This window comes from Protopterus annectens, chromosome 1.part0 (genome assembly GCF_019279795.1).
Source record: "Protopterus annectens isolate FY-2018-M chromosome 1.part0, PAN1.0, whole genome shotgun sequence".
NCBI classification, from domain to species: domain Eukaryota; kingdom Metazoa; phylum Chordata; order Ceratodontiformes; family Protopteridae; genus Protopterus; species Protopterus annectens.
In genome coordinates this window covers 561,868,924-561,896,891 of record NC_056725.1, presented here as the reverse complement: position 1 = coordinate 561,896,891, position 27,968 = coordinate 561,868,924, and the positions used below count along the sequence as shown (strand labels likewise).

At 37.8% G+C, this 27,968-nt stretch overlaps 1 protein-coding gene across 1 annotated transcript in view; it reads left to right on the top strand.

Annotated features, from left to right (window-relative positions):
• Positions 1–27,968, top strand: part of KCNK2 (potassium two pore domain channel subfamily K member 2) — a 2,050,773-nt gene that overhangs the window by 1,737,301 nt on the left and 285,504 nt on the right. The gene's annotated exons all lie outside the window — the stretch shown is intronic.

The following is a 27,968-nucleotide window of genomic DNA, read 5'->3' as shown; positions in this document are numbered from 1 at the left end:
AAGTACAACTGACTAAAAAGCTTGACAGCTAATTAACATGTTATTTGCATATAAAAGTATAACCTCTCCTACTTTCAGAAGAATCATGGGCTACCTCCACTCAGAAACACATTAAAAAAACAGTGACAAAATGATGAAACTTTAAACAGAATAATGTTTTTATTTTAGATTAAGCTGTAACTATGACTAGCTAGCAAGAAAGTAAAAAATGAAAAAAATTCTCATTTCTTCATATCTCACACATATAATCAACCACTCACATTCAAACGCTCACACATACACACACTTAACCCAGTTAATGACATCCTCCATGGAGCAGTTGTACCACAGGCTACCATGGACACAACAGCTGATAGTTATAATAATGACAGCTTACTTGTAACGTTGCGTTGTCCACTAGTGTACAAGTCATCTGGGTGGGCATGACGAGGTGTACCCCTTTTAAGGAAGTGCTATACCTCTGCTCAGCAGATCTATCAACAGACATGTTGACCCTTCCTCCCAACCATCATCTCAGGGTCATGCAGTGGCCTTATGGCTTCACCCCCTTGTTTTCCCCCTGTTCCTGTTCAGCGGCCTTGGCTCTCCTCAAGTTGGGCCCAGATTTGACCAGTAACCATATCAAGGGGTCTGTGGCTTGTAAGGATAAGTTAGATGGATTTGGCACTAGGTCCAAGATAGCTTGGAATATGCACCCAGTGTTCTGTAGTGGTAGCTGGAACAGGTGTGGTTATGCCAACTGGCTTGAGTTAATGATTTGAATGGTTATGGGTTTATATTGCATCTGAATTATTGTGGCATCAAAACGTCACAACGTCAATGCAGTGTGGTTTTAGACTCAGCTGAGTGAACAATAAAAAATATGTGGCAAAGGAGGCAGGATACCGGTAAAGGCCAGGGAAGGACAAGAAGATATTAGGAGAATAAACTTTCTGCCTATCAAATGAACTAAGGATAAAACAATTAACACAAGTGGTTAGCCAAAAATAAATATGTTGTATCCAGTACCAAAATACAATGAAATAGACCACATGCATAAAATTAAATACAAGACTCACACTCCACATTCCTAAGTACCCTGAAGAATATTATGGTCCAACCTAAAACTCTCATACTGGGCAATTTCAACTACCCCTCCATTAACTGGGAAAACTACTCATGTACCAATACAATTGCCCAACATTTCCTGGAATTCATTAATTCCAATGCCCTGAACCAGCTCGTTCTTACCCTCACTAGAGGTAATAACATCCTTGACCTGGTCATTACTAACATGGGCAACCGTTGCTCTTCACCAATAGTTAACTCCTCCCTGGTTAAATCCGACCACAAACTAATCACCTTGGAAATCCACATCCCACCCCCCCCCCACCCCACAAAGGTAACCACCATAAAAAATGTCTCCAAAACTAACTTTGAGCTCCTAAAAACAGAGGTGGCCAACTTCACGGCACCCATGCAAATGGACAACAGTTGCATGACCGCTGAATCATACACCAATGCACTGTAGGAACATGTAAATAAATGCATAGATCTCACCATACCCAATAGAACCAAGATGCTCTCCTCCAAAAAAATGAAGCCAATCTGGTGGTCTCCTGCCTTAAACAAACTATACAACAGAAGGAGGAGACTGATGTGAAATAAGATGAAGTCCCAAGACTGGAAAAACTTCCTTATCAGCCTCAACAAAAGTTGAGATCCCTCATCAAATCTTCTAAAGCTGGCTATGAAAACAGAATTGCAGCAGATAGTAAAGACAACCACAAGGCCTTCTACAGTTATGTAAAGAATCTCTACAGCAATACTCAGATTTTCTCTGAGCTACTGCACAATGGTACCGCCTATACTGAGCCAACATATATTGCCAATATACTGGCCGACAGATTCAGTGCCAACTTTACCCCTGTCTCCCTCCCCAAAGGAGCAATCACAATACCAGTAGATTGTCAGGCACCCAGTATTACTGCTGCACAGGTTAAAACAGCACTGTCCAAGGCCAAGAATACAGCTAATATGGGACCTGACAATATCCCTGGCTGTATTCTACATGAACTACAAAGGGAACTGGCACCTCACCTGTGTACCCTGTTCAATCACAGCCTCACCTCAGGTTTTGTCCCTACCAAATGGCACACTGCTATAGTCATCCCACTCCACAAAGGAGGAGCGATTACAGACCTTGGGAACTATCACTCCATTAGCTTGATGAGTCTGATATGCAAAGCTATGGAATGCATCATCATGGACCTAATAAACAAGGATATAGGGGCATTTTGATTGTGAGTCAAATGGATTAGTCTATCTGGCCGTATGTGGATTCTGTGAATCCTTTTACAATGGTAAGACTGAGCGGAAGCTCAAGAGAAGAATTTATGAACATTTATATGATGTCCAAAATAAAAAAATAAACAAATGCCCTGTTTAAGCATACTTTGGAGTGTTCTCAAGCTAAATTTTCTTTTTTTGTATTAGAGGGAGTGACAAAAGAAATTAGGGGGGCCTTTGGGAAGAGAAAATCAAATATAAAGAATTTTGGTGGCAGCTAACTTTAGAAGCATCATCTCCTCCTGGTTTAAATGATAATCTTTCTATTACATCACTATTAAAAATGAGAGCTGCTAAGTTATAAGATTTTTTATTTTCCAAGAAGTTTTTAAGCAGTTCTGTTAGAGTGTTTAGATTATTTGTATTTTATTTTTTATAGTATTTGATATAGGGTCTTTTTACAAATGTGTTTTAAAAAATTTTTTATGAATTGGGACATTGTCATGCTTCACCACTAGATGGAGTGTTTATATTGTTTATGCATTTTATTCTATGTTCATTTATTTTTTGTATTTAGACATTTAATGTTTTTTACTGAATTAATTTTAACATCAGCTGAATGTATGAATGATCTTTAGTGTTAAATGTTTTTAATGGATTCCTACATTGAATGGAAATATATTATTTGAGTTTTTTTAATATGATTGCGTAGTTCACCTAATGATTTTTTTTAATTAATTCAATTAATTGAATATACAATTGAATATATAAGGAAGTGAGTTCATTCCAGTTCCGCATCTGATGAAGTCATTTACCGAGTGATGAAAAACGCTTGAAAGTGTATGTTATGGTGTGATTCAATTGTTTTTCTTGCTATTAAATTTAGTGTGAATTGTTCGGAATCACCTGTCCTGGGCATTTTTTTTTTTGGATTTTTTTGGATTAAGGATATAGGGACTCTCCAAACTCTGGATCCCACACAGTTTGTTTTTGTGAAGGGTAGATCATGCCTGCTCAACTTGGTTGACTTCTTTGAGTCAGTCACCAGAGCTGTGGAAGAAGGCAAGGTGGTTCATACAGCCTACCTTGATCTGGCCAAGGCCTTTTATACCATTCCCACTCAGGATTCCTAGAAAAACTCACTAAGCTAGGCATCAACCCCTATATCACTAGGTGGGTTGCAAACTGGCTCACAAATAGAACCCACAGTGTGAAAGTAGCTGACTCCAAGTCAGTCTGCCGATCAGTCACAAGTGGAGTCCCACAGGAGTCGGTCCTGGGTCCTCTCCTGTTTGGTATCTACTTCGCTGAAGCCCAGGCCAACTCAAAGGGAATCTGGCTGACAAAGTTTGCAGATGATTGCAAGTTGGGAGCTATTATTACCTCTCCAAGTGATGTTGAAATCCTACAGAAAGGCCTCACTGAGACCAACTACTGGTGTCAGAACCATGGCCTTAAGCTCAATGCAAAAAATGTGTCATCATCCCCTTTATGAAAGCCCAGTTCCCATGAAGTACCACATTAATGGTAGTCCACTGAACACAGAAGGTGTTATATGAAATCTGGGAACACAGGTTGACAGCAACCTCTCTTTTGACCACCACATTGCCACTGTGGTCAGAAAGTCCTTCTATGTGGCACATCTCATTACTAAGGGTTTTGCATCCAGGAAGAAAGAGGTCATTGTCTCTCTCTACTCTTCCCTCATTAGGCCAATCATCAAGTTCAATGCCCCATTTGGCATGTATCTCACTAGACAAGTGCAACAACTGGAGAGGCCACAAAAGTACCTCACAAAGAGGATCCTAGGCCTTAAGCACTTGTCCTATATGAACAGACTCAAAAAACTCCAACTATTCTCTGTCTCATATCACTTACTTAGAGGCGATCTCTGCTTGACTTACAAAGCCATGTCTGACCCAGCTCTGTTAGAATTGTTACATCTAAATAAATTCCAATCCCTCGCACCACACACTCCAGAGACCTCAACCTCATTACCGCAATCAACAGAACATGCTGGAGGGACAGGTTCATAACTCAGGGACTGCCCATGCTATGGAATAGACTTCCCATACATGTCAAACAGAGCACCTCACTGGCCCTCTTCAAGAGAAATCTTGATGAGTGGATGGGAAATAGAAAATTCACCCCAGGAATCACTCTAGTGGATCTGCTCAACAGAGGCACTGGGACTAAGGTCAGGTGTCATGATGCCAGGGTAATCCTATGGGCTAGGCTTGTAAAAGCTCCAGGGCCATTAGCCTACTACACTCCTATGAACCTATGAACAAAATATTCTATATATGCTTGTAAGTGGCTGATTTGAAAGTTTCAGCAATAAAAATGTCTAATCAAATATTAGCTGAAAAAAGAAGGGCATAAAAGCCAGGAAATATGTAACTTATTAGCCAGATATGCAGTAGGGCTACTCAGAAACCTGAATGCATTGATAAGCAGTTGGAACAGGACATCACTGTAAGCTGGATTGTGCCTTCTTTCATTTACATGCTATTACTTGCCATCCAGAAGTCCCACAAGGAGATGTTATAGAACAATAGCAAATAAGGAAAAAGTCTACCATACAATTCTAATGTGAGTTACTGAGACTAAAGAAAACACATGTTGCTATGACCAGTGCATCAGTCAGTACCTCATAATGACATGGCAGAAGATAGTGACACCTTATATTGTAAATACATGGATTAAGCCACAAAACCATGTAACTGAGAGTTACAATGGGCAAAAGTAATAGCAATAGCAACACAAAATGAAAAATAGCACCAATAAAAACAAGAATAAATAAAGGCTGCAAACTTTCAGATGCAATTCCTGTGAAGAAAAACAGCATGCATCTGAATTTTTACGGCCTTTATTCTTGGATTGCTTAATATTCAATGTGCATTGAAGCATACATTTTGGTTTATCAGCTGACGACATGGGTTCATCTTTTTGTAAAATCATGTGAATGTTAATCCACTGCTACATTTTGAAGAATTCCAAGATAAATCTTCCCCACTAGTCAGACTAAAGTTTACTTATTCAGCTTGTGACCATATCAGCACCTCTGGGTGTCAGTCCTTTCCAAATCTAAATCTTTTCTTCCTCCTGTTTCTTTTTTCTGCATTCTTCCTCTTCCTCTGTCACAGTCTGAATTCTTGCAATAGCATGGCTTTGCTGTTGTTCATTACGTTCATACATCTCAATTGTCCTGAATTTTGCACACTCAGAACATTCCTGATTGTGCCTCATTTGTGACGTCTTTCATAACATTTTTGATTTTCTGGTAAATCACTGCAGAGTACAGCCAGTCAATAATACTAAATCATTAGAGTTTCATATTTTTTACTCATAAAAACTGCATGTTGATGCAGAACCTGCTAGTGAATTAGAGAATTATTTAAAAATAGTCACTGAATTTGGAGCATTGTCCCTCTATTTTTTAACATTAACAAATTTTAACTAGCATTAGAGAAATTCATGAACACTTATCAAAGCTTGCCAATCATACAATATTAATGGAATATAAACAATCTCAGCACTCTACAAATGCATGTTGAAATGTACATTTTCAGAGAAACATGGAGTATGACTCCAAGACAGCATTCATCTCTTTGTTATTATACACAAATGCCTCCTCTTCCAGCTTAATCATAGAACAGAATTCATTCCATTTATTCATATACTTTTGTCCTTTAGGGGCCCATCCTTTAAACTTATAAGATGAAAATTGAAATTCAGTAACTCATCTCTTCAGCAGTAGCTGTAGCAGTTCTCACCCACACTCTGGCCATGACATTCAATTTCATAAGCTGATCGACAAAGCCAAGCAGCCAAAACTTAATGTCCTGCTTAACTGTCATGGCCATCCTCAAAGCCCATTGAATACCACTAAGGCCCAATGCCATATATCCTGGTCCATTGGACATGACCAGATCATGTACAAATAATCTACAACAGCCCTCTTATAATTTCAACACACATCATGTAAGATCAAGTCCCAGAGGTGCAGCCATTTGGGAATGTAATGTTATAAGTACAGCATCTTAGAAAAAGGAAATCCTAGCCAATGGTGGCCAACCCTTATCCTGTAACAACCCTAAAAAGCCTATCCATTCCCACTCAGACAAAGGGGATGTTAACATATTATTTCAGTTCAGCACTGTCTGGCCCCATGGAGTAGAAAAACTTTATTGACAACCTTTTATTCCCTTTTTGCAATAGTGACTTCAGGAGTGCATTTAAGAAGTGTTCTTTCCAGTGGATAGAATAAAGTCTGCTTAGATGTAATGACCATAATTGCAGATATTGCCACCAGTGCAACTGTACTCCCAGATAAACTGCCTTTAACTAATTGAGGAGTCTGAACTGACCAGAACGAAAGCCCAAAATATATTTAATAAAGTAGGCCTTCCACCAATATCTAGTCCTTCCACCACACTAATTCTTTATTGATTGTATTAAGGAGTTTATTCCAGATAAACGCAAAGGAAGTAAAAATATTTTTTGCTTTAACATTTCTAGTCTATAGCAATCATACCAACAATTCAGGCCAACAGGGTTCCCAAACTTTGTAAGGTGGGTTCATGCCAAGCCACTGTTGCTGAATTGTCCACAAACCACTATCTGCCCACAGTTATAAGGAAGGTTTAATTCCTCTAGCCCATGCATAATGCCATCCAATGTAAACAATGACATTTCCATAAAGCCACAGGAGTCCAAACCCCAAAGAAACCCGTGGTGGGCAGCACAGACTGCCCCAACAGAATCCGCCAGTAGCAGGGGAAACCACTAGTCCAGGTACACGTCCAGGAGCTAGGGTGGAATGTTTTGAATGCAACCAGTGGGGCCATGTGGCATACAGGTGTCCACGGAGGCAAGGTGGAGAACCAAAGGTGAGGGAGCCAGTAAGTGGGAAAGACAAAATGCCAACAGTGTGTTGTCTTGAGACAACAGGGGTATGGAACTACCATCCTGCAGATGTCCTGAGAGGGAAGGATTTGGATGAGGCAGTACTATGTACTTATGCAGTTACATGCAGTGAGGCTAGGAGACAAGCATGTGGGTCTGGTAGCCTGGAGGAGACCCAGACAGACTGCATACTTGCAGCCAGGACTGCTGATGTGGTTACTTCAGGGAGTGAGCTATGCTGTAGCAGTGAGACTGAATGTGAGCCACAGCTGCTTGTGGGTACTGATGTTCCCTTTGACAGGGTAACTGCAAAGGTAGAGGTGAGTAGTAGTACCCAGGCTGACAGTGAGCCTCCACTGTCAGAGGATGCCAGACTTCCTGTTGAAGGGGAGCTGGGAAGGGTTACAAGGAGAGACTTGAGACAGGCTCAGCTCTCAGACCCTACATTCCAAGGCCTGAGGCAGGTAGCTAGGGAGGCACCTGATTCTCAAGGGAAGAGGGAATCTGTATACTGGGACAAAGGGTTACTGTACAGAGAGTGGACATCTGAAGGAGGGCTAGAAGGTGAGAGAGTACAGCAGTTGGTAGTACCTAGAGCTTACCATCTGGCACTTCTAGCCATAGCCCATGATATTCCCTTTGCAGGTCATATGGGCATAAAATGTACAAAGTGGGGTGTTATGCAAAACTTCTATTGGCATGGAATTTCCAGAGATGTAACAGGGTACTGCAGGCCCTGTGGGTAGTGCCAAAAGGTAGGCAAGGCAGGAGACAAGGTGAGAACTCCTTTGATGCCTTTGCTTGTGATTGAGGAGCCATTTCAGAGGGTAGCTATGGATATTTTGGGTCCTCTGAGTACCCCAAGTTCCACAGGGAAAAAGTATATCCTAGTGGTAGTGAATTATGCTACATGATACCCTGAGGCAGTGGATTTGTCCTCCATTGAGGCAGAGAAGGTGGCAAATGCTTTGCTAGAGATTTTCAGCAGGGTAGGTTTCCCAAAGGAAATACTGTCTGATAGAGGTGCCAATTTTATGTCAGACCTGCTGGCTTGTCTGTGAAACTCCTGTGGGGTGAAGCACATGAAGACCACCCCCTACCATCCCCAGGCTAATGATCTTGTTGAGAGGTTAAACTCTATAATCAAGTCCATGCTGCGAGCATTTGCAGATCAGTTTAAGAGGGAGTGGGACAAATATTTGCCTCATCTGTTGTTTGATTACAGAGAGGTTCCCCAGGAATCCAAAGGTTTTTTACGCTTTGAGTTGCTGTATGGGCATAGGGTGAGGGGACCTCTAGATTTAATTTGAGATGAGTGGGAAGGTGAGTGTGAGTCTCACAAGGAGTCTGTTGTGGCATATGTCCTGAACTTCAGGACAAGGCTTAGGGAACTCATGGGCCTGGCCCAGGAGAACCTGGCAGAAGCCCAACAATAGAAAAGGTGCGGTATGACAGGAATGCTCGCGCTAGAGAGTATGCTGTAGGGCAGCAGGTAATGGTTCTCATTCCTGTCAGACACAAGTTACAGACAGCTTGGGAGGGACCCTACAAGGTGGTAAGAAAGGTAAGTGATTTTAACTACATGGTGGAAGTGCTAGGCAGATAGCAGGGACACAAATTGTACCATGTTAACATGATGAAACCTTACCATGATAGGGAGGCCCTTTTGATGAGCATTTGCAGTGGATTGCAGGAGGAGTCTGAGAGAGATCTTGTGACTGATATCATCAGTGAGGCTTGGGCTGACACCTCGGTGGAAGGGCTAGCAATATCCCAGCAGCTATCTCCTACCCAGGTTCGAGAAATCCGAGCAGTGTTGCAGGAGTTTGGGGGCATGTTCACCGGGAAACCAGGGAGCACCCACCTGCTGTAGCACCAGGTGGATACAGAACCCCAAAGGCCTATCAGGCAGGCCCCTTATAGGGTGCCTGAGAGAGTCAAACAGACTTTGAGGGAAGAGATACAGGAGATGTTGGAACTAAGGGTGATTCAAGAGTCCAACAGTCCCTGGGCATCACCAGTGGTGTTGGTGCAGCAACATGTTCTGTGTGGATTACAGGAAATTAAATAGTCACAGAGAGTCAGATGCTTACCCCATGCCTAGGACAGATGAGACCCTAGAGCAGCTGGGTGGGGCTAAGTATCTTACAACCAAGGGTTACTGGCAGGTGCCCTTGACTCCCAGTGCTAGAGAGAAGTCAGCCTTTGTGACTCTTTTTGGCTTGTATGAGTTCACAAAGATGCCCTTTGGGATGAAGAATGCCCCAGTGACTTTCCAGAGGCTAGTAGATCATATCTTAGCAGGAGCAGGAGAGTTTTCCCTTGCTTACATGGATGATATTGCTATCTACAGCCATTCCTAGCAAGAGCACCTTCAGCATGTCAGGGAGGTGCTGGGCAGATTACAGAGGGCAGGGTTGACCATTAAGCCGAGCAATGTTCAGGTGGGTATGGCAGAGGTCTCCTACCTAGAACATAGAGTGGGGAATGGTAAGATAAAGCCAGAACCTGCCAAAGTGGAAGCCATTCAGGCATGGCCTGCACCTGTTACCAAAAAGCAGGTGAGGGCATTCTTAGGGACAGCAGGATACTACAGAGAGTTTGTTCCCAATTATAGTACCATAGCTGCTACCTTAACAGACCTGACAAGGAAGAACAGGCCAGATAAGGTAGTGTGGACCCCAGGATGTGAGCAGGCATTTCAGAAGCTTAAGGAAGCTTTGGGAGGACCCCCTGTGTTAGCCAGTCCAGACTACAGCAAAAACTTTGTTGTGCAGGTGGAGGCTACAAATCCTGGGGTGGAGGCTGTACATATTCAGGTTTCCGCAGAGGGAGAAAAGTACCCAGTGGTTTATCTCAATCATAGTCTCCAACCCAGGGAGGAATGCTATGCAGTGGTAGAAAAAGAATGTCTAGCCATAGTGTGGGCACTACAAAAACTTCAGCCTTATCTGTGTGGAAGAAAATTCACTGTGATGACAGATCACAACCCTCTAACATGGTTAAACAGAGCCAGTCAGCAAATTGCCAAGTTGCTAAGATGGAGTCTGGGGTTGCAAGCATATGATATGTCAGTGCAGCACCGCAGTGGGAGTAGCAATGCCAATGCAGATGGGCTGTCATGACAGAGAATGGGGTGAAGTACATCAAGATAGACCTGATACTTTCAAGCGATGTTTCTCAAGGGGCACTTGAAAAACTTGCTTGAGTTCCCCGGGGGGGGGGGGGGGGAAGAGATGTGATGACTGGGGAGAGATGGGCAAAGGCTTCCAGCCTCATCAAATAGAATTTGATACATAATTCTATCAACTGTATAAATAAATGTAAAATACAGGCATGTTTTTTTGATATTAAATGTAAAATACAGGCATGTTTCTTGAGTGTAAAGAATACTGTGAAATGTGGAACTGCAAAATATGTGGCAACATTGCACTCTACTGGCCCAGTGAAGCATGTTGTACCCTTTCATGTTAGAATTCGACTCTAGGGCAGCTGGATGAAGATTTCATGCCCATTGTTTTAAGGGTAAAGTTTATGACTAGAATTTAGATGTGGAAGGTGCTTTATTTCTCTGGTTTCTGCTAGCATATACATGTGAAATGTCTTCTATTGTAAGTTTCTGTGCAGGTGTTAGATTGCTAAATAGTGCAGTTTGTTTGCCTGGGAAAGCCTAAGTGTCAAAAATGATGTCATTTGGGGAGGGACCCAGCAAACATGTTTGTTAGTAATGTTTAAAATACTGTTTCTCACAAGAGACTGGAAGCATTTTGACTTTAGACATCTAACTTATCAGCACTCTGCCTTATGTTTACATGTAAGTTTCTGGCACTGTGATTTCTTGTAGGAATAGTTAAAGCTAGTAAAGATTAATTAGGTATGTTTCTTTGAAATCAGACCTGTCCTACTGTATTATTTTAAGTTTCTGTGTGATCTCTGAACTCTTAGATATATCTGTGGTGTAGTAGTTTTGTCTTGTGTTTTAATTATTTATTATTAAATATTTTTAAACCTTCTACCTGTGGCTGATTTGTGTAGAGATAAGCTCTAGAGTACATTGCCTATTTATAGAGGTTATTGTAATAGGCCACTCTAAAGTAAGCTTGGACTGTTAGTCATACTACCATTGGATATTAATATCGCACAGTAATAACTGGACACCCTTTTAAGGACCTTTTAGTAGCTGATATTATTAACTGGGTGGTGGCAGTAATTACTACCATATAGTCTGGGAAAAGGGACACAGTTGAAGAATCTGTGTCAGCCTTTCCCAGGAGTGTCTGTGAAGTTGCATAAATACTTATCTCAAAGTGTGTGTGTGTTGTGTCAGCTACTTGGCAGGGACATGAAGCACTGGTTGGACAGAGAGGGTACTGGAGGTTTTAGCTTTCCCAGTTAGGCTAAGACCTGGACCCTATATCTGTGCCAGCGGGGAGTCTTATTGGGGACCTGGTGAGCAAGGGAGCAACCAGCCCCAGACGGACTGTGATATATGTGTGCACTTAAGGAAAATTGTATTTTACTGTGTGTATTAGTTACCCTTTTCTCTTCTAGGAGATGACCTCCCTGGTGTTAGTGGTGAGGATTGAGGCTCCTTGATTGCTGGGCCAGAGCATGGTCATCACACTTAATACCTAAATAGGTAGTCTCTATGTTACTTCTGATGGGGAACCTCTAAACCTTCTTATACTGCAAGAGAGTGGATGTAGTAAATGGAAACACGGTGGTTTTATCCATATTAATTGTGAGGCCAGTTTGACCCTTCAGCTCATGTTGCATCATTATCACCACTGGCACCTGTGACATGGGATCGTTCAGCCAGATCATGCAATCATCAGCAAACCAAGTAGTGACATATGGCTCAACTCCTCCTATACAAATTACAAAGTGACCACAGGGGTATAACAGGTATTTATCAAATGATAAAGCCACCAATGCAAACAGCATCGGGGAGACTGGGGCAGTCCTGTCGGGTACCCCTTGCCAGCCAAATAACAGGAGACAGGAGGTGATAGGATCCCAATAGTATGTACCTGCACTGAAGGATTGTAGTAAAGAATCAGGCACCAGGATATAAATTCCTCAGGAAAAGCATAAAGTCAAATTACCTTCCAAAGAAAAGACCATTGAAGGCTATCAAATGCCTTGTTAAAGCTAACAAAAAGGTTCTGGCCTTCAATTCAGACAGCTGCAAAAATCCTTGAAGGCTGAGTCAGGCCCTAATAGCATCTGGCCCTTCCATTCTTCCTTTAATATCCCTTTGTCTTAATTATTGGAAGTAACTATTTTAGGGAACAGCTTCTCTAGTCAGCTGGCCAAGACCTTAGCAAAGTTTTTGAGATCTGTTAGCAGTAAAGTTCTACGCCTATAACTAGCTGGATGTAAGAGATCTTGTTTAAATAACAGTGATTTTGGCCCCATTCATACCAGGTGGAAACACACCCCATCACCACAACCTGCTGGTGCATATTAAACATCGGGGGCACCAGGTCCATGTAATCTTTAAAAGTCTTATAAAACTCTGATAAAAATAATTCTAACCCTGGTGCTTTATTCTTAGGGAGATTATCAATTGCCTCTTCATGTTCTGATAAACTCCATGATTTACAAAGTTACTTGCTATCTGACAACACAATACAAGGGAATTGAATATCATTCCAATCCCCACTCATAGATCCCAGCCCAAATCCAGGATCCATCCTCAGTGCATGCTGCTATTCCTAAGTAAGGAATAGATTTATATTTTGTGGTGCCATTACCACTGTACCCTCCTGATTCTGTAGACCAGATCTGGTCAACTCTTTCTTCTTCTCATTGCATTTACATGCTAAGACTTTATCATAAGAGATACCTTTGGTCTTTGGCCCAGTGAAACAGTTTCAACTTCTGCGATTTATTGTGAATATAAATAGCAAAAGTTAAAACGAAGTACATCCACTGGAAACAAACACAGCCACTCCTTAAATGTTATGATACTGTAGGTTCTTATATTTGCCTAAAGAAAGTAGCTAAACATAAAGTAAGTAAATTCTGTATATTTTAATCGTTCAACTCGGTAAGCGCTTTCACCATATAGGCTTCATCATGAAGTCTATATGGTGAAAGCACTTACCGAGTTGTACGATTAAAGTATACAGAATGGATGTACTTCATTTTAACTTTTGCTATTTTTATTCTCCATACCTCGGGAACATTTACTCTGTGGGGGTGCTTTTTTACATTTTTACATTTTTACATTTATTGTGAATATACTGAAACAGACAGTGTTTATTTTCCTGCTAAAGTGTTTTGTTAACAGAACTCCGCTGTTATAGTCATTGATATGAAGTTGTTCTAACTAGACAATCCTGTGCTTCATATCTTGCATTTTTTCCCCCTAGCTGTATGTTTATTTATTTTTTTACATTGATACAAATACTCCTTTTCCAACTTACTGAAAAGTTCTGACATACTTCCAGCCCATTAAGATCAGAGGAGGGCATAGACTACCAGTGATTTGCAACATCTCTATCCAGTTCTACTTATGCTTAAGTAATAAAGGGTCAAACCTCCACTGCTATACCATTGAAGTTTGAGCTTTAAACTTGTATAAAAAAAGAGACCATTGCATGATCAGAGAAGGCCACGGAGGAAATGGAAGATTCTACAATCCCCTCATGCCTATATGGTTTACCAGCAAAAAATCAAGTCTGCAGTCCCAAAGCATAGTATGTGTAATCAGTTTACATGGGATGAAATGCCCTCCATATATGAACTTCCTGGACACCCCACCAAGATGAACCCTCCATACCTGCAGTCTTTCCTTTCTGGGATCCACAACCACATTGAAGTCCTACAATTAATAACTGATTGGGTTATATACCTTATGAATGACAGCCTTAAAGCTTTCCCAGAGTGAATAGTCATCCTCATTGGGACTGTCGAAATTAGCCATTGTCCAGATCGTGATAGGTATTCTGACTAAAGTTGCAACCCACTGCCCCTTTTTATCAACCAAGTGCTGAACACTACTGATTGCACAGAATCACCGCTTACCATGACAGCCACCCTCTCTTTTAAAAGATGAAGCAAAAATGAAACGTTTAACACCCCTGCAATGTGGAAAAAGAGTAGACTCCAGTTTACTCGTAATCTTCATTTCCTGCAAAATGATTATAACAGCCGGCCTTAAGACCCTTACAGGTAAAGTTAGACTTAAAGGAGGGTACAATACCTTTAAGATTCCTGGGCAGTAACTTAGTATATTTAAAGTCACCTATCAAGTCTCTCCCTGCTGCATTTGTATCTTTAAAAGCCTTAAACAAGGGGTTATACTTGACCTTCTTCATGAAGGGTCATAGGGCTTGCAAGAACACCCAACACTAGATCAGATACTGTGGAATACTGCAACATATCACCTTGAAGAGAAGCATAACTAGCATCACCATCCCAAGACAATTCAAAACAACACCCCAAGGGATTAACAGTGAGGCAGGAAAGCCAAGAATGAAAAATGAGAAAATGATGCCTAGGTTAATGACAAAACTGTTCCCCATGCATTATAAACATAACAGAAAAAGCTACCCTCCCTCATCAGGCAACATCCTTCATGAATCTAGACCAAGATCACCAGGAAGTAAACAGCAGCATGTCCCTCCATTATTTTTAGTTTTGTCCAGAATTCTTTTTTTAACACTTTCCTAAAATATTACTTAAGACATAGGCGCATATACATTAATAGAAAAGAAAATAAATCATAAACACATTATACATTATGTTTTCTTTCTTTATCACAACTGCCTTTCAGTCTAGCATTACATAAGTTGGTTATCTTAAACCTCTGGCCTCCTCCTGAACATTATTTTGCATGTATTGATCCAATAATCTATTTATTACTATGCAATGTGTTCCTTCCCTTTTCTAAAGACCCCTCTTCCTGTTCCTTTATCTTTTTTTCAATATTCAATACTTGAAATACCGTGGGTTTAAATCTTGATTATCATTTTCTAGTGATTTTTTTTTTTTTTTTTTTTGGCTGCCAACAGAATTAAACTTAATAAATTCTTATTATTTCTAAGTGATTCAGATCATGTGACAGCTCAAAAAAAATCATTTCATTAGTTGCAGCCATTTGCTCCCCCAATATTTATGACTGAGTATTCTGTAGACATTTTTTTTAATCTACCAACTCATTACACTCCCAAAACAAATGTTCCCAGTTACCTTTCTTCCCAATCACACCTCCAGTATTGGCTATCTAGTTGAAGAAAAACTGTTTGGAGTCTGCTTAGGGTAGAAAAATAACTATGAAAACACTTCCATGCAAAAATCCTAAATCTTCTACACTGTTGCATACTTGGGAGCCATACATATGTCCTCCCATTGTTTCCTTGTAAATTGCTTTTCCAGTCTTTCTTCCCAATCTTTTCTAACCTCCTCTGATTAATTCTTATAGTTATGTCATATTTTACCTGCCCTACTAATTATCCCCTTTGTAACAGTAGCTTGTATTCTAGATTTGACAAAAAATTCTTGAACAAATAAGCCAAGAATATGTCCCCATCGTTGCTGCATCACGGTCAGTAGTGGTTGTTGCTCTAGTGACATCATCGTGCTTAATGTTGCTCATAGTGTGAGGCTGGGAAAGTGTAAATAAATAGTGAATTAAAGGTTCAACTCAGAATTTAGTAGCACCCTCTTATGTTTGGATAGAATTTTATATTTTATGGCAAACTTAAAGTATCAGGACAAGTAGTATGAAGTCTCACACATCTGATAGGGAGCCCAGGCATTTTTATTCTAACCACACTCCTTTTTTAATTTTATGTAGTTAACTCTTGCATATATGATCACTGTTTCTAGTTTTCTTCTGTTTCATCAGTCTTTTAAATCTCTTCTATGATCAGTTGATTTATTCCTGAACTTGCAGGTTACCTACCTTCACAGTCTGTGTCTTCTACATGTAATACAATTATTTTCTACTTATAACAGTCACCTATAACTAATATATATAAATTATATTACAACCTTAAATTTACTGCTTTCCATTTCTTCCTTTTCATTCTTTCCTACTCTTATGGTAAGATTTACCATTCTGTCAGTTTTCATTCCCATACTGATGTTTTCGGTTTTAATGCAGATTTCCTCACAATTTTTGTAAATATAATTTGTAATTGTAGTGCTCTTCTAAGGGACTTTGTTACCTGCCTTTGTCCATGCAATAACTGAATATTGTTTGCTATTAATTTTATGCATGTTTCCTTTCTAACTTGCTTTTTCACACCTCTTCTATTTCAGATACCTGCTCTTACAAACTGTTACCATTATTTATCTCTTGCATTTCCTAAGTGTTTTTTAATGGGGCTGCTACTTCATACTGATGCATTTCACCTCTGCAGTGCCTCACATTTGTATTCTCTTGTACTGATCGAGTACCTATTTCAGTCAGATTACTTTTAGCTTTCAAGGCTTCTCGCGCATTGTGTGTGCTATATCCGGTATTTAAGAACCAGGAGTTCTTCTATCATGTATTGATTTTAATTCATCAGAGTGAACCAGTTCACCTTTGATGTTTTTTCCAAAGATTCATTTTGACATATCCTTCTGTGAATGACTCCTCTGATATCTGCTGAGATACATTCAGTTTTATAACTCTAGTTTCCATCTGTCCCTAAATATTTGCCATTGGTTATTGTCTGCTTTCCTTTTTAGTTTAGCTATATTACTTTTTTTTGTTAATCCTGATCTGTATGCAGTGCCATATCAAGTTCAGCTCCAGCTTCATAGCGTCATGCTCTTTATGTTTATTAATTCATGTACTTTTTCCTATCCACTGAGGACCCTGACTATTTTTACTTTATTCAGCATGTCTGGTTTCATAAATTGTTACTTCTTCAGCTAATTTTCTCCTTACTTGACAGTGCTCTGCATGCTTGCTGATTCCTAGTTTATTTCATTTTATAATATAGTCTGTATTTTTTTAGTATCTTCAGTATATATAACAACATTAAATGTGCCAGCTGTAACTGTTTTGCCATTTGCTTGTTTGGTGTCATGCATATCCCTCTTTTGTTTAACTGGGACAAATGTGTAGTACCTGCAGCTGCTTCCATTTGTAAATTCAGTGTTGCATGCCTCTGGAATCTTAGGATCTGATTTAGAAAAAGTTATGCTTTAAGCTTGTTGCAGATAAGCACAAGTCAGGATGCTGAACTGGAATTTGGAATGAGGCTGCTGTTGAACATAAGCAGCTTTACTGTAAACCATCCCTATGTGTATAGCATCCATAATAGCCATCTTACAATGCCCTATGGCTCATTGATATACACTGAGAATTTCACCACATTCTAAATGTATAGACAGTGACCTATATTTAGTTGCCATGGCTGCTCTGAGAACTAAAACATGTAATCTTGTACTATTTTTGCATATGCATTTGAAATAAACATAAATCACCATAGGTCCTTATTTGTTGAGAATCTCTGCAACTGCCCCCCCCCCCCAATAACCACAGCCTCAGCAGTGACAGGGTAGCCTCACTGAGCCACGATATGACTCAGCATAGGACACTGAACAGGATAATTAAGTACTACTAAGGACTGTTTGCTAAACTTGTTTTAGAATCAGAGAGTCTTAATCAGCATATGTTGGAATATGTTGACTCCATTTGCCAATCTCCAGTGCACAGTTCCTAAACTGGGCCCCTAATTTTGCTAGATGCCTTGCCCAGAGGTACAGTCACATGATCCACACCACTAGCACCAATTTAGATGAGACAGTCATAAGCTGTAATCTCATGATTTACACAACTAACCACCAAATAATATGTGAGGGGAACTGGCCTCAAAAGCAAATGGCAAATATGCACTGCTGCCTCTGTTTATGATTAGCATCATTCATGCTCGGATAAGATTCACATTCAATAGCTGCATTAGGAGAGCTATCAGCACTGGCTTCCAAAGATTTTACTCGCTTTGCTGTCAGCCCAGTGCCTTTTAGTGCTACCTTCCTAACAGTAGTCAAACTTGGACGAGATTATTTTGAATTTGCACAATATTTCATGTCTCTAAGGTAGCTCTGTCATATCAAATAGATCAGTCTAGCACACTAGGAGTACAATTACTTGCCACTCATAAAATTGAGTAGCTATGGTCTATAACTTAAACTAATAAATGTACCAGCAATCACAGTCTTTTGAAAGTGAATGAATTATTTACTGGAAATAAATAAATTTAAGCAGTGGAATGTGAAAGTTAAATATAAAAGCAAATTTACATTTACAGAATGAAACACAAAATAAATGTTTTAAACAGACAGACTACAAAAAAGTATTACCTATCTTGCCTGCTACTACCATTAGCTGAAAATCTATGGAACTGGTGTACCTTTGACATCTGATTTAATTCTTGTAGAAAACTCACAGGCAATAAATATTAAACAAGGGCTATCTGTCCAAAAAGTCCACTACACTCTTTAGAAAAGAAAGCCTGTTAGCCATCAGCTACATTCTGAAGTTAAGAGTCTCAACTTCTGAATGTCCTGTTTATTTTAAATTTGAAATGTGAACTTTGTGTTTTCACAGTCACATAGTTCTATACAAAATACAGTCTGATTATAACAGTAGATTCTGAGAGGTACTGGCAGGCGTAGCAAAATGCTAAGGTGTACAATGTGTGCATTTGAAATCAGTTCAAGGCTCTAATAAATTTAACAAAAAGAAATGGTATATTTAAATTCATATTGACTTTAATACCACTGTATAAATTTACATATTCTGCATGCTGTGAAATATACCGTAAACAGCAGTTATGGACTTTTGTACAGTTTATATTTTTTTTTAGCTGGGTACAACTTTTTACACATTTTATATTTTTTGTTTTTCTTTACAAAAACAACTGCATGTTTCGCACAGGCTGCCACGCTAAACATAGCAGCATATATAAAATCTAGGACATTTGCTTGAATGATCAAACGTCCAAATCCATAAACACCGAACTCACTTTAATGAAAGCGCTTTAACCAAAAAAGCACGTTCATTAAAGCGTGTCAATAAAAAAAAAAACACTACATTTACCCCCACACTACTTTAATATTCTCCCTCCGAGACTGCACTACAGTGGGGAAAAGGGAATTTTTCCTTATCCGCACCATAATACGGCCTGAGCAACAGGCATACTTATGTGAAAGTGCTTCTTCAGTGAAAAGCACTTTTGCATAAGTATGCTCGCACTTAATGGATTCGGACGTTTGATCATTCGATCAAACATCCTAGATCCATATATATATATATATATATATATATATATATATATATATATATGTACATATATATATGTACATACACACACACACACACACACACACACACACACACACACACACACACACACACACACACACACACACACATCTTTAAAAGGTCAGGTTTACTGGAGGGATCCTTCTGTGGATGCCAAATTAAGCTTTCCATCCCTAGGCTGGTTCCAGGTTAACTGTTGAGCAGCAGACTTGTTTAGTAAATGCCCCTACCTCCATGGTGACATACCTATCTTGGGGTTCAACCCTGAAGAAGTGAGCAATGTGGTACTAGAAGGCCATGCTCCTCCTCCTCCGTGATATCACATTGTCTCTTCTGTGACCCTCCTGACCTCCCATGCACTTCACCATGTTATCTGGCATACAGTGACAGCACGACAGCTACACTCCTCCTTAACATGTCATCTACATTCTTCCACCAGAGACAGACAAGTGGGTACAGCCTCTTCATTCCTCTCCCTTCCCTTTCAGCTTTTCTAGTGCCTTCTGCTAATTGAACTCTGGCTACCTTAGCCTCTTTCCTCTCTGCTGTGCCATTATACATTTTTTTAAGTTCTTTTCATTTGGTTTTAAAACAATAAATAAACAAGTCAATTATACAACAAACAAATAACTATTTACATAGGTCTGCAGCTAATCAATAAATCAAAGTTTTACATATCAACAGCAATTAATATTTTTCAAGCAAGTCTTTAAGCTTAAGCCAAGATTTATATGAATGTGTAATATCAGAAGTTCTCATCTTTACAGTATGCAATTCACTACTGCAAACAATTTTTGCCATACTAATAAATTCAACACTAGAGGGGGTAACTTTTCTTTTCCATTTTTTAGTAATTACTTTTCTGGCTATGGCAAAAATAGACCAAAGAAGAAGTATTTTGTTTTTTTGGAATTATCTCAAAAATTGGAGCATTAAATAAAACTAAAGATTTAGAAATATTTCATCTATCTGATTACATCTATATGACCACAGAACTTCAATGAAATTATTAATTTATTTCCAAAAAAGGGAGATGAATTCACATTCATATACCATATGCATCCAATCAGCTATTATTTCAGAATCACTTCTCCAGCATTTAATTCTATTTGATTTATTCATGATTATAATTGTCTTAGGAGTGACAAAAGCTCTGTCTAAGAATTTCCAAATGAAAATTTTTCGGTATTATGAACATGTAGCTTTATCTGTAGATTTTAATATTATTTTCTTATATTCTCCAGAGAAGTCTTCATTACTACTTTTTTGGGGAGTAGTTCCAATAGGAATTGTCTAAATATGTGAAATCTAACTTAAGAATTTTATACATTTGTGACAAATATGACTTATTTTTCATTGCATTATTGTTATTTATTAATAATTCCAATAATTTGGGGAACAATTTCTAATCTAGGTTAAATATTTTATTAATCTCTGTGTTCACAAAGTCTCTAAATATTCCTAAAATTAACTAGTTCTCAGAATCTTAATTGTATGTATCAGTGCAAGTTAAGAACTGATGCCAATAAATTAAGTAACTTTATTGTTTCAGTACTAGCATTTTAATGAACTTGTGAGTTTCTAAGCAGTTATTTGTATATTTAATTTGAAACATAGAAATATTAAGTCTTTAATACAATTGTTATAATATGTGGACTTTTGGAAAGAGGAAATGATGTTATTTAAATAGGGAATTTGAGAAGAGGGTATAATTCAATTTACGCAAAAATCTTTTAATAACCAGATAAAACTATTGGGGACTATTGTTTATGACTGGTTGTGATATATTTATTATTTGCTAATAACATTTCCTGATGTATTTTTTTCCATTTTGAATAATAGAATGAATTTATCCATAACTCTATAACTTTTACAATTGTTGAAGAGCATACAATTGAATATCAGGGAATCCTATTCCACTATTCTCCCAACCTTTTCTGTGCCAATCAGAGGAACTCTTGGCTTATTAGGATGCCAACAAAATTTAAGTAGAATATCATGTATCTTCTTCATCACTTTTTTTGGTGGAGATAGTACTAAAGATTGTAAGACAAACAATATTTTATGGAGAATTACCATCTTAATAAGCATTAATCATTTTTCTATGGTAATGAATAATTTGTTCCAATTTGTGATTAAACTTACAATTTTATCAATGACCTGTTGAAAGTTTGTATTATTTATTTTCTATTAGACATAATGATCTTACCGAGATATTTCATTTAATTAATATTCCAACTGATGTTAGAATATTTTTGTATGTTTTCTTTATTTTTTTATTAATTAATGTATTTGTTGTATTATGATTAAAGCTTAAGATTACTTCAAACTGACTCAGAGAACTAATTACATATTCTAATGAATTCTCTATATTTCCTATTGTTCGTAAAATATCATCTGCAAAGAGTTGGATCTTTGGTCCAAAAATCTTCTTTTATTTTGATACCATTAATGTTCTTATTGGATCTAATGCTATTAGCAAAGGGTATACCTAATGGAAAAGTAAATGTGATAATAGATGACATTGTTTTGTGCCTTTTTGCAATTTGAAGGACTTAGAAAGAAAACAACCTATTTTAATGTAAGCACAAGAGTTATTGTATAACTTAGAAATTAATGCAGTTAGCTCAGGTGAGAAATTATACACGTTAGTGTTTTAAACAGGTATGACCAATTAACTGAATCAAAAGCCTGATCTAAATTGAGACTAATGATAGGAAGTTTTTTTTTTTTTTTTTTTTTTTTTTTGCATGGCCTATTAATGTATGCATTCTTATTATATTATCCTGTACTTGTTTATTTAAAATAAAACCAGTTAAAGCTTTGTTAATTTGTTTAGGTATACATGGATTAATTCTGTGAGCTAAATTGCACCTGAACATCTTATAATCCACATTTAAAAGTGAAATGGGTTTGTATGATGAGAACTTTGTCGGATCCATATCTTGTTTTAAGGGAATATTTCCATTATGGGGAGACATCAGCAGTTGTTTTTATTTCTCTATAGACCATATCTAATATTTTAACTGCATTATCTTGTTGTATTTTATATAGCTCTGGTATAAGATCATCTAAGTCCAGCACCTTATTTTTTTAACATTTTTACTCAATCTTTTATTTCTGTTAAAGTGAATGGTCTATAATTTTTTATTTGTTCACATGTTATTTTATTATTTATATTTTCCCTTAGAAAAGTTTCAGCAATTTCATCATTATCAAGATTATTTGTATTATTATTTATATTTTCATAAAATATTTTAAAGCCATCAAGAATACCTTTAATATCTGTTCTTCTTTCTTTTGTATTATTTATACATGTAATAATTTCTTTGATGTGATTTAGTTTATTTATTTTTATTGATCTAAGGGCAAGTTCATACAAGCTTAAAGAGTTTACTGAATATGCATGGAGTTGAAGTTTTTCCAGGTTTATTGAAACTTTATGATTTAGAATTTCAACATATTTTGTATTTAAGTTTTTAAGTTCAGACTGACTGATAATGTCATTTGGTTTTAGATTTAACTTTAGTGTGTCTATCCTGGCCTATAATGTAGTCAGTTCTTTGTATCATTCTCTTGTTTTACTAATATACCAGCTTTTAACTCTTCCATTTAAGTAAGCCTCTAGTGATTTCTACAGGACAATGTCAGATACTTTACTTTCAAAAAATGTTTGCTATCTATAACATAACAATCCTTGAATCATTTTATTTTAATAATGTATGCTGGTAATCTCCTGTAATGTATTAAATTTTCACTTTTTAAAATAATATTAACGATTATAGCATCAATGTCCAATAATGGACATGAAACTATCAAACCTTCTCTGATATGTGATAACAGATTGTTTGAGATTAAAAAAATCAATATTTGTTTGTGTTCCATATCTATATGAATAATGGGTAAATTGAAATGAGTTTGTTTTCCTTAGCTCATATATATCCTTTAAATTCATTAGATTTAGAAAATGTGTTAATTGTTTGGCTAAAGATATTCAGTATGCTTTCTGTATGCAGTGGAATCTTTGTCTGATAAAATACAATTAAAATCACCAGCCATTATGACTTTACCTTTCATGTAATAGGCTATAGTGTCTAAGTAATTTTTTGCATCTTTAGCTCCAACCCCTGGAATCTAGTAATAGTTTACCTAAAAAATGTATCCACTTACAGCTCCTGCCATTCCTTACCAAACACCAACTACTCTCCCCTACCCAACATGGCTTCTGTCCTGGACACAGTACCAACTCCACCCTTCTCTCCTTCTTACAGACTGTCAATTCTGCTTGTGACTGTGGTAATATCATATCCTCTGTTCTGCTAGACTTATCTAAACCCTTTGATACCATCTCCCATAGTCATGTATTAAATCATCTGTCTAACCTCAACATCTCCAATAAAACTCTTTCCTGGTTCTCCAGCTACCTTTCTGATAGATCCCAAGCCATGAAATGGGGCCAGGCCACCTCTACTTTCCTCCCAACCCCCACTGGAGTACCCCAAGGTTCAATCCTTGGCCCATTGCTTTTCAATATCTTTATTAACAACTTCCACAAAGCCATACCTAACACCAAAATTGTGCAATACGCTGATGATTCCACTCTGTCATGCCTCTAACCTAAAAGATCTCCAATTTCTAACTCAAACTGCTTTCTCCGCCACCGAAAATTGGATGCTCCAAAATCACTGCTCACTAAATGCCAACAAAACAAAGATCTTCTCTTCTCTCCCTTAAAATCCTTCCCTGTTGACAAAAACTTACTCCATATCACCAGTCTTCACAACTCCATTATTGAGGTCGTACCCTCAGCCAAACTTCTTGGTGTAACCATTGATGAACACCTAAAATTTAATAATCACATCCAGCTAAATATCAAGAAAACCCGCATAAAACTAGGCCTACTTTACAGAAAAAATCACTTCCTCTCTCCTTCCACCAGACTAAATCTCACCACTACCTACCTACTCCCCTCTCTACTGTATGGCACTCCTCTGCTCACTAATTTATCTTCCACACTCACCTCCAAACTGGAAGTATGTTACAATAAAATAGCCAAATTCGCCACAAATGCAAAATCCTCCTCTCACCACTGCACCTCCCTTCACTCTCTAAATTGGCTTGAACTCCCCAATCTACTTAACCTTCACCAAATCACCACTGCACACAAATTACTGTTCCAACCTACTAAGTGTCCTGCACTATCCAATATTCTGCAACCTTATAACCCCCCAGACCCCTTAGATCTACCCACCAAAACTTGATCATCATCCATAAACCCAAGCGCCCTGCTGGGCAGCTTCTGCTATCTTATTCCCTAACTAAAAAATGGAATGCTCTTTCCTCCACACTGAGGACCTGTGACAACCTTAATAACTTCAAAACTCAACTTCATTCTTACCTCTGTCTAAACAGGAAATGCAACTGTACTCTTCCACCCATTCCTCTCAAGCTCTCCCCTCCCTTTACCCCAGGCTAACCTTCTTACCTCCCTAACCTCACTTTAAATTAATGATTATTTGTGTAAACAACATCAAATTTAGCCACAATTCTAAATGCCTGTTTTCACTCTCCTGAAGCTAAACTGCTTATTTCTTTTCTCACTCCTTTGAATGCTACTTGTTGCTTGCAATCCCTAACTTCCTTTGTTATTAATCATGTAATAAAACTTTGTATTGTGGAGCTTTCTCCCCGAGCCTCCACTGTAAGTATTCTGTAATTAAACTTTAATGTCTAGCTTTTCTCCCCAAGCCTCCACTAAAGTACCCTAAGCCCTGTGAACTAAATTGTAAATATTTTATTTCTCTTTTCTTTAGAATGCTACCTGTTGTTTGTAATTCTAACTTTCTTTGCAACTAATCATGAATTTTTCTTTGTAATTAATTGTGTAATTTTCTTTGTAATTAATCTTGTAATTTTCTTGTAATTTAATCATGCACTTAAACTTTGTATTGTGGAGCTTTTCTCCCTGGGCCTCCACTGAAAATGGGCTCCCCAGGCCCAGTGGACCTCCCCGGTCATCAAACTGGAATAAATAAATAAATAAATAAATAATGTATATAGTTTTCTGTTCCACTCAGTTATAAGAATGTATAGGTATTTTTTACTTTAGGCACTACTGGTGATTTCTTTCATAAAATGACAGTGCCTCTTCTTTTAGCTCAAAAGCCAGAACCTGCTAAAACCAAATAAATCCTTAATTAATGTTTATTTACATATTTATTAAGTATATGTGTTTCCTGTAGAAATGCTATTTGAGCTTTAAGTAATTGCAAGTATTTGAAAAGACTCCCCCTCTTTACTTGATTATTCAGTCCATTAATATTAATAGATATGCATTTAAAATCAGACATTTATATGAGAGAAAACAAAACACAGGTATAATGAAATCACATTTATGTACAGAACTTATTATATACTTTATGTATAACAATATGAAATCTTCAGCTATGGAAAAAACTTTTGAAACAAATAAAAAAAAATACCTAATGATGTAATCCTAAAACATTCTACCATAGAATAATGTATTCCTAGTTTGTTGAAAAAAAAAGAAACAACTACCAGTCAAACTCCCCATTAGGCTAACAATGCTTAGCTCATGCTTGTGTCCTGCCCTAACAGACCTCATCACTCCCTACTCTCCTAAGTGTAACCCACGTACCACTGACCTACACCTCCTAGATATCTATAAACCTAATAAAAATATTGGCAAGCTATTATACAGCCACTTCATTGACACTGCCTGGAACAAACGTCCCCTTTCTATAAAAACTTGTCTTATATTTCTAGTATGTATCATCTTAAAAAAAGCTGTCAGTGAGTTATTATGAGTAAGAAAAGTTAAAGAGCTGTTCAGAATTTTTATTATAAATTGACCAAACTGAATATCTTTACAATCACCTTTCACTATACCTTACATTATCTCCCTGTTCAACTATAGGGAGGGAGTTAGTTGTTATTTTCATATTTATTAATTTATAGGCCAGATGATTTGTATATTTTTTTCTATTTTATTTACTATTGGTGAAGTTGTTCATAGGATAATAAGTTTAGAAATTAGTACCAGGCTAACTGCCCTTGTGGGCCATTCCAACCCCATGTGAGAATCAAACCCTGCACTATAAGGTGAACACCTTAACCACTATGCCAACTTCCCACCCCTGTAGACATATTTATATTCTTTAACTATATACATATTTACTTATTCTGATCTCTTTCTGTTTCTGTTGGTATGCTATATCTTGTACTATTACTATATTCTTAGGCTTTATATTTTAGCTATAATCCTAGTGTAGAATATCATATAATAGAACATTTATATTTACCCTTATACATTTCATAGTTTCATAGTTTCATAGTATAGTACTAGGCTATCTGCCCTGGGGCATTTGTAAGCCTAGCCATAGTGATGTGGCTTTTGCCACCCCATGAAATGGTACAAAAATGTACAGAATAAATCTAGAATACTGTGCCTCTGTCTAGTAGTGACACAGTGAAGGTCCCCTTATATAACAGAATTAGTTTACTGTGCCCTTATCTAGCAGTGACACAGATATGACCCCTGGGGTAAACTTACGATCTCCCATCCACTCATCAAGATTTCTATTGAAGAGAGTCAGTGAGGGGCTCTGCCTAATACGAACTGGGACCTGTTTCAAAGCATGGGAAGCCTCTGGGTTATGAATCTATCCCTCCAGCATGTCCTATTCATACTTGTGCTGAGGTTTAAGTCTTTAGCTCTCGTGGTCCTGATGGATTCGGATTTTTTGAGGTGGAGCATGTCCATCAGATCCTGATTGGACATGGCCTTGTACGTCAGGCAGAGATCACCTGTGAGCAGGTGGTATGCTACTGAATAGAGCTGAAGTTTCTTTAGTCTGGCAGAATAAGACATATGTTGGAGACCCTTGATCCTTTTGGTGAGGTACTTTTGTGGTCTCTTCAGCTGTTGCAAGTGCCGGGTAAGGTACATACCAAATGGGGCATTGTACTCAATCATGGGTCTGATGAGGGAGGAATATAGGGGTACAATGACATCCTTGGATCTGAATGTGAAACCCTTCATGATGAGGTGTGCAAGGTTGATGAGGTGTGCAATTTTTAATGTATTAACACTGTGAGAATCAGTCCTATTTTTCTCCTTAAATGTTATGTCTAACAGTGTCTGAACAAACATCTGAAAAATCTTCCCTTTTAAGATTCAAACTTTCCCTAATAAATTGTTCCGAGATATTATGTTTTTTTATAATTAAAAAGAGACAATAACAGAAAAACACAATCCTAATTTTTTATCAGCAGTGTCTTTCTAAAGGCTAGTATATAAACTATCCTTTTGGTATACTGCAAGCATTCAGAACTATTTAATAACTGACAGTGGTTTAGAATGCAATTCATTGTCTTTTGCTTATTATCTAACTTGTATTCATTCACATCTTAGCATATCATTCAAAGTATTATGATTATTTACTTTTTAGACAAGAAGAAGTAACCTTGGCAGTTCTTTGAACTTTCACACCATCAC